The sequence below is a fragment of the Anastrepha ludens genome, chromosome 5 (assembly GCF_028408465.1).
Source record: "Anastrepha ludens isolate Willacy chromosome 5, idAnaLude1.1, whole genome shotgun sequence".
NCBI classification, from domain to species: Eukaryota; Metazoa; Arthropoda; class Insecta; order Diptera; family Tephritidae; genus Anastrepha; species Anastrepha ludens.
This window is the reverse complement of record NC_071501.1, coordinates 644,500-653,878: the sequence shown is the minus strand read 5'-3', so window position 1 is coordinate 653,878 and position 9,379 is coordinate 644,500. Positions and strand designations below refer to the sequence as shown.

General features: G+C 39.2%; 1 long non-coding RNA gene across 1 annotated transcript; it reads right to left on the bottom strand.

Moving 5' to 3' along the window:
* Positions 1-571: 571 nt before the first annotated feature.
* LOC128864921 (uncharacterized) lies at positions 572-1,648 on the bottom strand. The gene is made up of 3 exons (XR_008454721.1): positions 1,446-1,648; positions 1,115-1,376; positions 572-1,025 (listed from the first exon to the last, which is right to left on the bottom strand). It is a non-coding gene; the product is annotated as an uncharacterized LOC128864921 (long non-coding RNA).
* Positions 1,649-9,379: the final 7,731 nt, after the last annotated feature.

Here is a 9,379-nt window from a genome sequence, read left to right as displayed (position 1 = left end):
AACGACAGCGCCGATGCCAAGTGCTGCTAAGGGAAGCAACAACAATAGCATCTAATACTTTATTCATGCATTGTTGCAACTTTGACAGAACGTTTAGACTGAAATACCAAGTAAATATCCCAATTAATTTTCATACTACAGTGCCTGCCAAACTTTGAAATATGCCCAAGCGCATACATATTCGTAAGCACTCATATGTATGTATGTGTGTAATTTAAATGGTATCCAGGGTGGTATTTGACAAGTCAGCCAATTAATTTGAAAAATGTACGCACATTCTGCAATCATTTCGAACTGAGTAGAGTTTCATTTTTTTTCATCAACTTTTACGCCATATTTTGGAACTTGTGAAAATTGTTATTTGGTTGTCAGCAAAATTATATCAGCGCAATGGTGTGGGTGAGAATAAGACAAAAACGAAAGCAGTCTCTGTTTGGGTAATTCAAAATTTTTGCAATTAAAAACTTTTAAACAATTTTGAACTTTACGTTCCTCTACTCTCTGCATTCTTCTGCTGCTTTTTGCGTCACTTCAATGAGTTATTTTTCTGTTTTTATTAATTTTTCTAGCGTTTTCTTTTATTGTCCCAAAGTTGACATAACCTTATGAAATTTTTCAATAACATCACAAACAGCCAAAACAGAATTGAGAAAAATAATATTTATAATTGGAAAGCTTGAGATACTAACTGTCATTTGAACTAGACCATTTTGTGCACACTCTTACCAACAAACTTGTGCACGGCCACTCCATGCTCTTCACGCTTCCCAAATTGTTTTCACCCTTCGCAATTTCTACTTACTCGTACCCACGACTTTACTTTTGTCCACCCACTCAGGTTGTCAGCGCTTGTTCAATGCTCTTCTCACTGGCACTTTAATTGTTTTATGGTATATTTCACATTTCGCACAACTTCTTGCTGACCTCGTCGCTTTCCGTTGCTATGTGTTTTTGTTTTTTTGCTGTTTGGTTCGCAATTTTTCCACACTTCTCCGTTCTGCACTCGCATAATTTTCCAGTAAATTCTTATGCAGTTAGCAAAGTTTTTAATAAAATAATTTTTCATTAGTACTTAAATGCTCAATTTTGATATTTTTGCAGCCATCATCCTCACCCTGCCCACTTCATGTTCCCTCCTTTCCGCCTTTCTGCCTTGCTGCACTTTGCTGACGATACTTTCATCACACTTTCGCTCATCTAAACTTGTTACTTCACTTTTTCTATTAGTTTTATAAAACAATTCGTTTATTTCTTAATTTTGCCTTCATTTCTTCGTCGGCCTCTCGCCTTCCATTAGCTATCTGACTCTATCGCTCACAAACTCACAAACATTTTGAGTGAGGAATTTTATTGGTTTTTGGAAGTTTTTAGAAGCCCTTGGGTGGAATAGGAATTTAGTTTGTAATTTTTCATTGCTGACGAGCTATCTTCGCCTTCTATGTTACCTGATGCAGGAGTCTTCACTGGGAAATTTTCCTAATTACCAATTCGCCTTCAACTTCTATCAGTTTTATTTCAACTGAAATATTTAAATATTTTAACTAAACAATTCGGGTGTACAACTAATTAATTTCTCATATATATTTATGTAGTCAAAATTTTGACAGTGACAGCTATTCTAGGTTAAAGCACGCCAAAAAATCAAGTAAATTTGATATGTCACAGTGAATATTAGTAAAAACACAAATTTTTTTATTACAGTCAAAATGTCAATTACGTTCCAACAAAACAGCATTTGCGGGGAGGTTTGCTTTTGTTCTTCAATTTAAAGAAAAGTGCGACAGAAGCACATCGTTTACTCTCAGAACTTATCCTGAATATGCTCCAGAGATTAGAGTATGTCAGCAGTGGTTTGCACGATTTAAAAAAGGTGATTTTGACACAAAAGACAAAGAGCGATCAGGTCCATCAAAAAAGTTTGAAGACGAAGAATTGGGGGCATTACTAAATCAAGATCTATGTCAAACTCAAGAAGAACTTGGAAAAACATTGGAAGCCACTCAACAAGCCATTTCTAAACGTTTAAAAGCAGCCGGATACATTCACAAACAAGGAGATCGGGTGCCACACGAATTGAAGCCAAGAGACGTTGAGAGATGATTTTGCATGTCTGAAATGCTGCTTAATCGCCACAAAAAGAAATCGTTTTTGCATCGTATTGCCACTAGCGATGAAAAGTGGATTCATTTCGACAACCCAAAGCGTAAAAGATCATATGTGAAGCCAGGCCAACCAGCCAAATCGACACCAAAGCCGAATATTCTTGGTTGGAAGGTGGGGTATTTGGTGGGGTCAGAAGGGTGTGCTGTACTATGAGCTGTTAAAATCGGACCAGACGATCACGGGAGAGCTATACAAGCAACAATTGATACGTTTGAAGCAAGCAATAGCCGAAAAACGGTCAGAATGGGCGACCAGACACGAGAAATTGATTTTCCATCATGACAATGCTCAGTCACATGTTGCAGTACCGGTCAAAAAGTATTTGGAAAATTCCGGATGGGAAATTCTACCTCAACCGCCTTATAGCTCAGACATAGCTGCTTCTGATTACCACTTGTTTCGGTCGATGCAGAATCACCTTTCTGGAATACGGTTCACCAATGTTGAAGGTATTAAAAAATGGTTTGATGACTTTCTCGGCGCAAAAGATGAGAAGTTTTTTTGGGACGGAATCAATAAATTGCCTGAAAGATGGGAAAAGGTTGCCGCTTCCGATGGACAATATTTTGAATAAAATAATTTTTCACTTTTATACTTAAATAAATGTTTTTTTAACAAAAAATACCAAATTAATGAGTTGTACAGCCAATAAAATAATAACTAAGTTTGTGTAAATATTTCAGAAATACATATGAATGTTTATCCAGGTTTTGAGAATGCAGTCGTTTCCAAATTTGCGCGAATTTCTCAAACTTGAATTTGCCAAAGAACTCAAACTAAGCTACGGAATAAGCCAATAAATAATAAGTATCAAGAAATAACAGTACTGATTGGCCTGGTAATGCAACAGGAACTATCACGGGAACGACAGTCTGAAGTCATATCCCCTGATGTATCCAAAAGAAGCCAAGTTCTCACCGCCCTTATTCTGTAAGTCTTACCATCAAGAACACAGGCGGCAGGTGTAGAGGAATCTGGAACAGTTTCAATAATTGAATGTTTACCAGATTTAGGATCTATACCAAGTTTCAACTGGAAAACCTTTTTCAAATATAGTTCGGAATGTAAACTCTCTTAGTGTAAGCTTAGTGTCTAATACGATTACTAGATGGCTCTCGGCCTATTATTTTAGATTTCTAATTGCTAGCTTTTACATATCAATTAAAGCCGCCCTGTGCGCTTACACAGGTCTTCTTTTACAGGTCCTCGGTCTTTGCTTACCAAGCCTGTACTATGAAAACATTAAAAAATTAATTTGTGGTTCAACTCCATATAAGGCTGCTGGGTGACAGCATGGCGCCATAAACGCTGACTATATATAAGTACTTAATTCTAACGTCTAGCGTAACAATGCAAGTTTAACAAATTCACTCGTTGAGAAAATTACAAACCTTGACAAATTGTTTGTCTATCTCTTAATATTCAAGGGAGGATTTATTATTATGATAACTCTTCTTTTGCTATAAAAATTACCGCTGTACCCAACTCACCGCTCCACCATTAGTGTAGCAGAAAAACTTTAATAGGAACTTTGCGAAATGTTACCACAAAAATCATAAATAAAAACACATTAAAAATTTACAACCTCACTTAAAACTATAAAAAACTGCGTTTACTCGAATAAAAGAGAAGTAAATCCACGAATTAAGGAAACAACAAACAAATACGCAGTAAAAAGTAGTAAAATTGTGCAGCCAGTTCAAAACTGATGTTGCCAACATTCGCCAGCTCATTTTATTTTCGAGGCGTTGAAAGTAATAAAACTGTACCAAGTATGCATACATGAACGCATAGGCAAGTACACGAGAAGTGGGTTGTGGCTTCATCTACATACGAATGTGTTGAGAAGAATGGAAGCAAGGAAGGAAAGAGCTGCCAGATGTAGAGAATTGAGTTAAAAAGAGTTAAAAGTATTAACTTCTGAGTAGAGCGATTGGGTTCGAGCGATAATATATAGACATTTACTCGTATATATCAATTTTACGTTTTCCTAGAAATTCGAATTTAAGCTTGGAAAGCAAATTCAAAATCAGTTATAACCAGGCGTTAGAAAAAAGCTGCAGCAGACACTGGACAGCACTTTCAGGATATTGTATTTTTTGTATATTTCGTATTTTGTACACTTTCGCGGGGGGTGTCATGTTATTTATTGGTTCCGATATTTTTTCAAACCATTCTCTTAGTTGTTTGCTATTATTTCAATAATTCAAACAAAAAGATTTTGAGTTAGTGATTAGTAATTTCCTGCAAAGTCTGCGCTATTTCCTCTTCTTCTTAATTAGCGTGATGACCGCTTATGCGATTTTGGTCCAGTTTAACAAAACGCGTCAGTCTGACGCGAGTTGGACACACCAAGTGAAGCCAAGTCCTCCGATTTTTCCAAAGCAGAGGAGGCTTCCTCTTTCTCTGCTACTACCAGCTGGTACCGCATCGAATACTTTCAAAGCCGGAGCATTTGTATCCATTCGGACGACATGACCCAGCCAACGTAGCCGCTAGATCTTTATTCGCTGCTCTGTATGTCTACATCGTCGTAAAACTCATACAGCTCATCGTTGCATCGCCTGCAATATTCACCGTCTCCAACGTGCAAAGGTCCAAAGGATCTTCCGTAGAATCTTTCTCTCAGACACTCCAAATGACACCTCATCAGATATTGACATCGTGCAAGCTTTTGCGCGATACGTTAGAACTGGAATGATGAGAGCCTCGTAGAGTGTTGGTTTTGTTCGTCGAGAGAGGATTTTACTACTCAATTGCCTACTTAGCCCAAAGTGGCACTTGTTGGCTAGAGATTCTTCGTTGAGTCTGCGCCACTGCTCATCGGAACTCTATCCGCACGCCTCACCCACCCGCTGTTGTGGAGGACATACTTTCTCTCGAAGTCACAAGCACCGCCAAGTCAATATCTTGCTTCCAACGAAAGCAAAATCGCCGGCTCGTGTGAATTCTACTGAAACTCCAATTGACACGAGCTGTAAAGAACAATTATCTTCGTGCTGAGAACTCCCGCTTGACTAATTTGATTTTCCCTGTGATAACAAAAACCCGCAGGAAAAATGGATAGCAAGCATGAAGTTCTCTTTGCTGCGAATTCTCGCTAAAAAAGATGAAGCGAGTGCTCTTCTCACTGTTGCGATCAAAGAGCTGCATACCTTCTTCAAGACATCTGTAAATGGAAACAAGCACACCGAAAGCAAAGTAAGTGTCGCTACTCGCCCGCCATCATCTTGCCGTCAACATCATGCCGACTAATGACAACTCTGCCGCTACTATAAGTGTTGCCATCGAAATGCTAATAATTTTGGATTAAAAACAAAAGGAATAAACTTCATAAACTAATTTTAAAAATCAAGCTGCCTTTATAAAATAGCAGCAATGCTTGAAAGAATTCAACTACTTTCATAATTTTCTATATAAATATTTAGTATTTAGGAGAATATTAAGTCAAGTCCTAAGGCTTAATGGGCGTGCCACCAATTTGCAATGGAGAGAATTGGACGTGTGCAGAAGGGGTTCCTTAAATATGCTCTCAGTTCCCAAATATTCTCAAATCCTATCCTTCCTGTAATTCATTTTTCCAAGCGGTGTGGCAACGCTTTAACTAAGTAATAACTTCGTTTCCCACAAAAATGGATATTATCTCTGACACCAACAAAAACTACAACGCAGTAGGTGAGTGTGGCAAATAAGGCGTTTGAGGGAGTTTGGCAAATAATAGAAACTCTTGAGGAAGTAGAGAGAAACTAAGGACAATATGATGGTATCACTATCACCACCCCCTCCGATTGCCTCTCTGCTTTCGAATGCTTCATCACCTCCGCCTCGCATATAACAAGTAGCAATTTTTGGTTTCCGTTTCCGGCACTAACTTGGCTCGCTGCTAGGGCTTACGCCAATGGACGTCTGCATTTGGCCTCCGCTTGCAACAGGAGGGAAGGGCACTCAAATTACGAGCATAAAATAATGCCAGCAACGCTTTAGGGCAATGTTGCAAGCCACATATTATTTTTATTTTTATTTCTCCATTTTTATATCCGCTTGTAAGACTTCATTCTTTGCCTCATTGTTGCATATGCAAAGAGCTTCCAAGTGTGGTACAAGCAAACAAAGTGATAATGTTGCACTACACAAAAACAACAAAAACATTGGCACTATTGGGTTCTCCTTTGTTGGCAGCACGCTGCTTGAGACCATTCGTCTTTTTCCCCATTAACTGGTGAAATAACACTTCTGAAATTGGAATTTTATTTCGCTTAAATTCGGCAAATTACGCAGATACACAGTTACTTACGAATTTATGTTGCCCCTTGGCCAACGCCTATGCGCCCCAGCAACCGCGTCAGTACTAATTTACTTGCAATGGCATCAGTTAAGGCGGCTGGCGACAGGCAATAACTGACGATGTGTCCACCACACCACTGTTTCTGGCGCGTGCACCGGTGAATTACGACAAAGATGGTGCATTTGTGGCAAGGTAGCTGGCACGTCCTCCTCCGCCTCTCTTCATTTTTAAGCTGCAGCCTCAAAATGTCCCGGGAGAGTGCGCGCTTTTGTTGTCTCCACACGCTGTTGCATACTCCATTTCCCTGACCTCACTTTTGCAGCGCGTTGCATAAAGTTGCACATTACTACCAGGCCGTTTAGATTAAACAACAAAGCACCTAACGTGATGGCACAATGCATTGTCTGTCTGTTTGTACATCTGTCTGTTTGCAGGACAGCTCTGCTGTGCACGTGCCGCGCCAAAACAAGCCCACCTTTTATATTTTGCTTATGTGTATTAGTATCATTTGGCTGGGCTGCAATGTTTTTGCTCCTTGCCTTTGCTGTGACGCCGTGTCTGAGAGTGGCACTGCCACTTCCGTTTCCGTTTGACTTGTAGTGCAGTGTTGCACGTAAATTTTCACAAATTTCTTCACCTTCCCTTCCGGCTCTTGACGCCGGTAACGCCTTTTATACGAGCCTAGGCACACAGCCTTTTATGTCACGCTAGCCTCCGTCTACTCTGGATACAACATTGCACTTCAGCAACGTACACAGCAAAGTAAACTCAGCACTTTGCTATGCTAAGCAACAGTGTGGTAGTGCGCGCGTGTCCAGTTAAAATTATAGCTAGCACTCAGCCGGCCACTAAGCAAACCGACTGAAAAATGGATGCACACGCTTGGTTTATCTTCATCGAAAGTTTTTTCACGCTTCATATTTCGCTTGCAACCACTTTTCACACCCTACACTATTAGATTTGGGTTATTGGGGTATTTACTACTTACACTTTTTAGGGTAAGTGACAATTTCCAAATGTTTCTATCACAGCCCCTATCGAGCCTCTCATTGCAAAAATAATTATTAATTTGTTTGTGTAGTGTTCACAACTTTTACCAAATTTGCTTACCAGATTTTTCATCTACTCTCTCTCCCTGTGATGTGCACTGGAATTTCAGCGTAGGGCATTGCAAAGGTAGACTCAGCAGAATTGCTTGTGCGACTACCTACACGACTTTTCATGCTTTGCGGTTAAGTTCACTATTTTGACACGTAATAAAGTAATTCCTACAAACAGTCACAACTGGCAAAAAAGGGTACCTACTCGTACATCCACCAAAACTTTTTCTGTGTTGACTTGTTAGGCTGGCGTGTGGAAATTTAGCACTTAATTATATTTTGTGATATCATCGCGTGTAATTTATTAGCACAAATGCTAACCTCAGCCTGCCTAACATGTAAAATCGCTGCGCAACTACTCTGTTGTAGGGGTTGTCATTGCGGCACGCGCACTAAGGTAGCTCACCTACTTGCATTTCAACTCGGTTGATTGCTCAACTCTCTGGTTGGTGAGGTTAACCGCGCCACTTTGTTTTGTGGCTTGTGCTGGGTTTGCACGAAAAATGGTGTAAACTCTTGATAAAATCATTGGTTAACGGTATTGTGCACTTCCGTTAAAAGCTCTGATTGCGGTTCATATGCGGTAATGTGGAGTGTTCTGTAGGGCTTCAACAAGCACATTCCCATTGCATGTGAACGTCAAGAAAGTAGGGAATATTTTGATAACTAATACACAGACTGCTTGCAGCCGCTTGTTGCGAGATAATACTTATGAAAGTGTTGTTGGGTAGTAAAGAATACAATACAATTAGTAACTTTTAGTAACCAAAATAGACTTTTCACTATTCTAACTTTGAAAAATATTCCTAATTATTACAAAATAAAATATTTTACTTTATACTCGGATTTGATATGACATGAAGATACTATATTTAATGAAGAGGGCTTGATAGTTACTAGTACTACAATGTTTTTTTTTGGGCAGCGGGAGGGTTCAAAATGCCTTGTCACTTACAGCAACCGTCGTTAACTGCGTTGAGTGGTACGGCAACTAAAACAGCCCCTCCTCCTCTTCTGGGGAAACTCCCTTCCCGGAACGACTTTCTGCATTACGTATTTCTCCCTAATACGCCTTCAACGTATTTTTAATCGCATTCCCACTATCCCCGCGTTCAAGCATCTTGCTGATTACATTGGTCGGCGCGGTGTCGCCAATCTGCTCCCTCAGAGCATATCTTTCCACGAGCCATCTGTCGCAACTAAAGAACGTGTGTTCGGCGTCAACGCTGGCTGCTTCACAATTCTAAGCTTATATTCGATTTTAAATATAATTGGGAACTACGTTCTTGATATATTTCGAGTACCATAGCCTTTTATTTTCATCTAGCACCTGGACCTATAAAGAAGAAATTAAATCCGGCCAGCTTTTAAGTAAATTATTGTAGCGTTGCTGCCGTAACCGAATAGGTCGGTAATGTCCGGCATCGAAATCCTCTGTCGGCACGGAACTGCAATGGTATAGTAAATGTTTTTTTCTAATAGCGGTCGCTTTCCGACTTCCGAGTGTATTTACGTAATGAAAAAGCTCCTCATAAAAGCCATTCGGAGGCGCCGAGATCTGATAACTAGAGAGGAACCTAACTTAACATTTTTAACACGTCCTTATTCCCATTTAGCGTAAGTTATACCTACTTATCAAATTATTAAAAAAAAAATAAAATCTTAAAACCCACACAACTCTATTAATTTTAATTCAATTACAGTTAAATATAGCTCATTCGACGCAAAATTAAATTTACTATAACAGTAGTGTATGAAAAAAAATCCTCAATATCGGATAATATCGTAAAAATTATGTCAAAGTTGAGAGAAAAAATAAAAAAATTCCAAA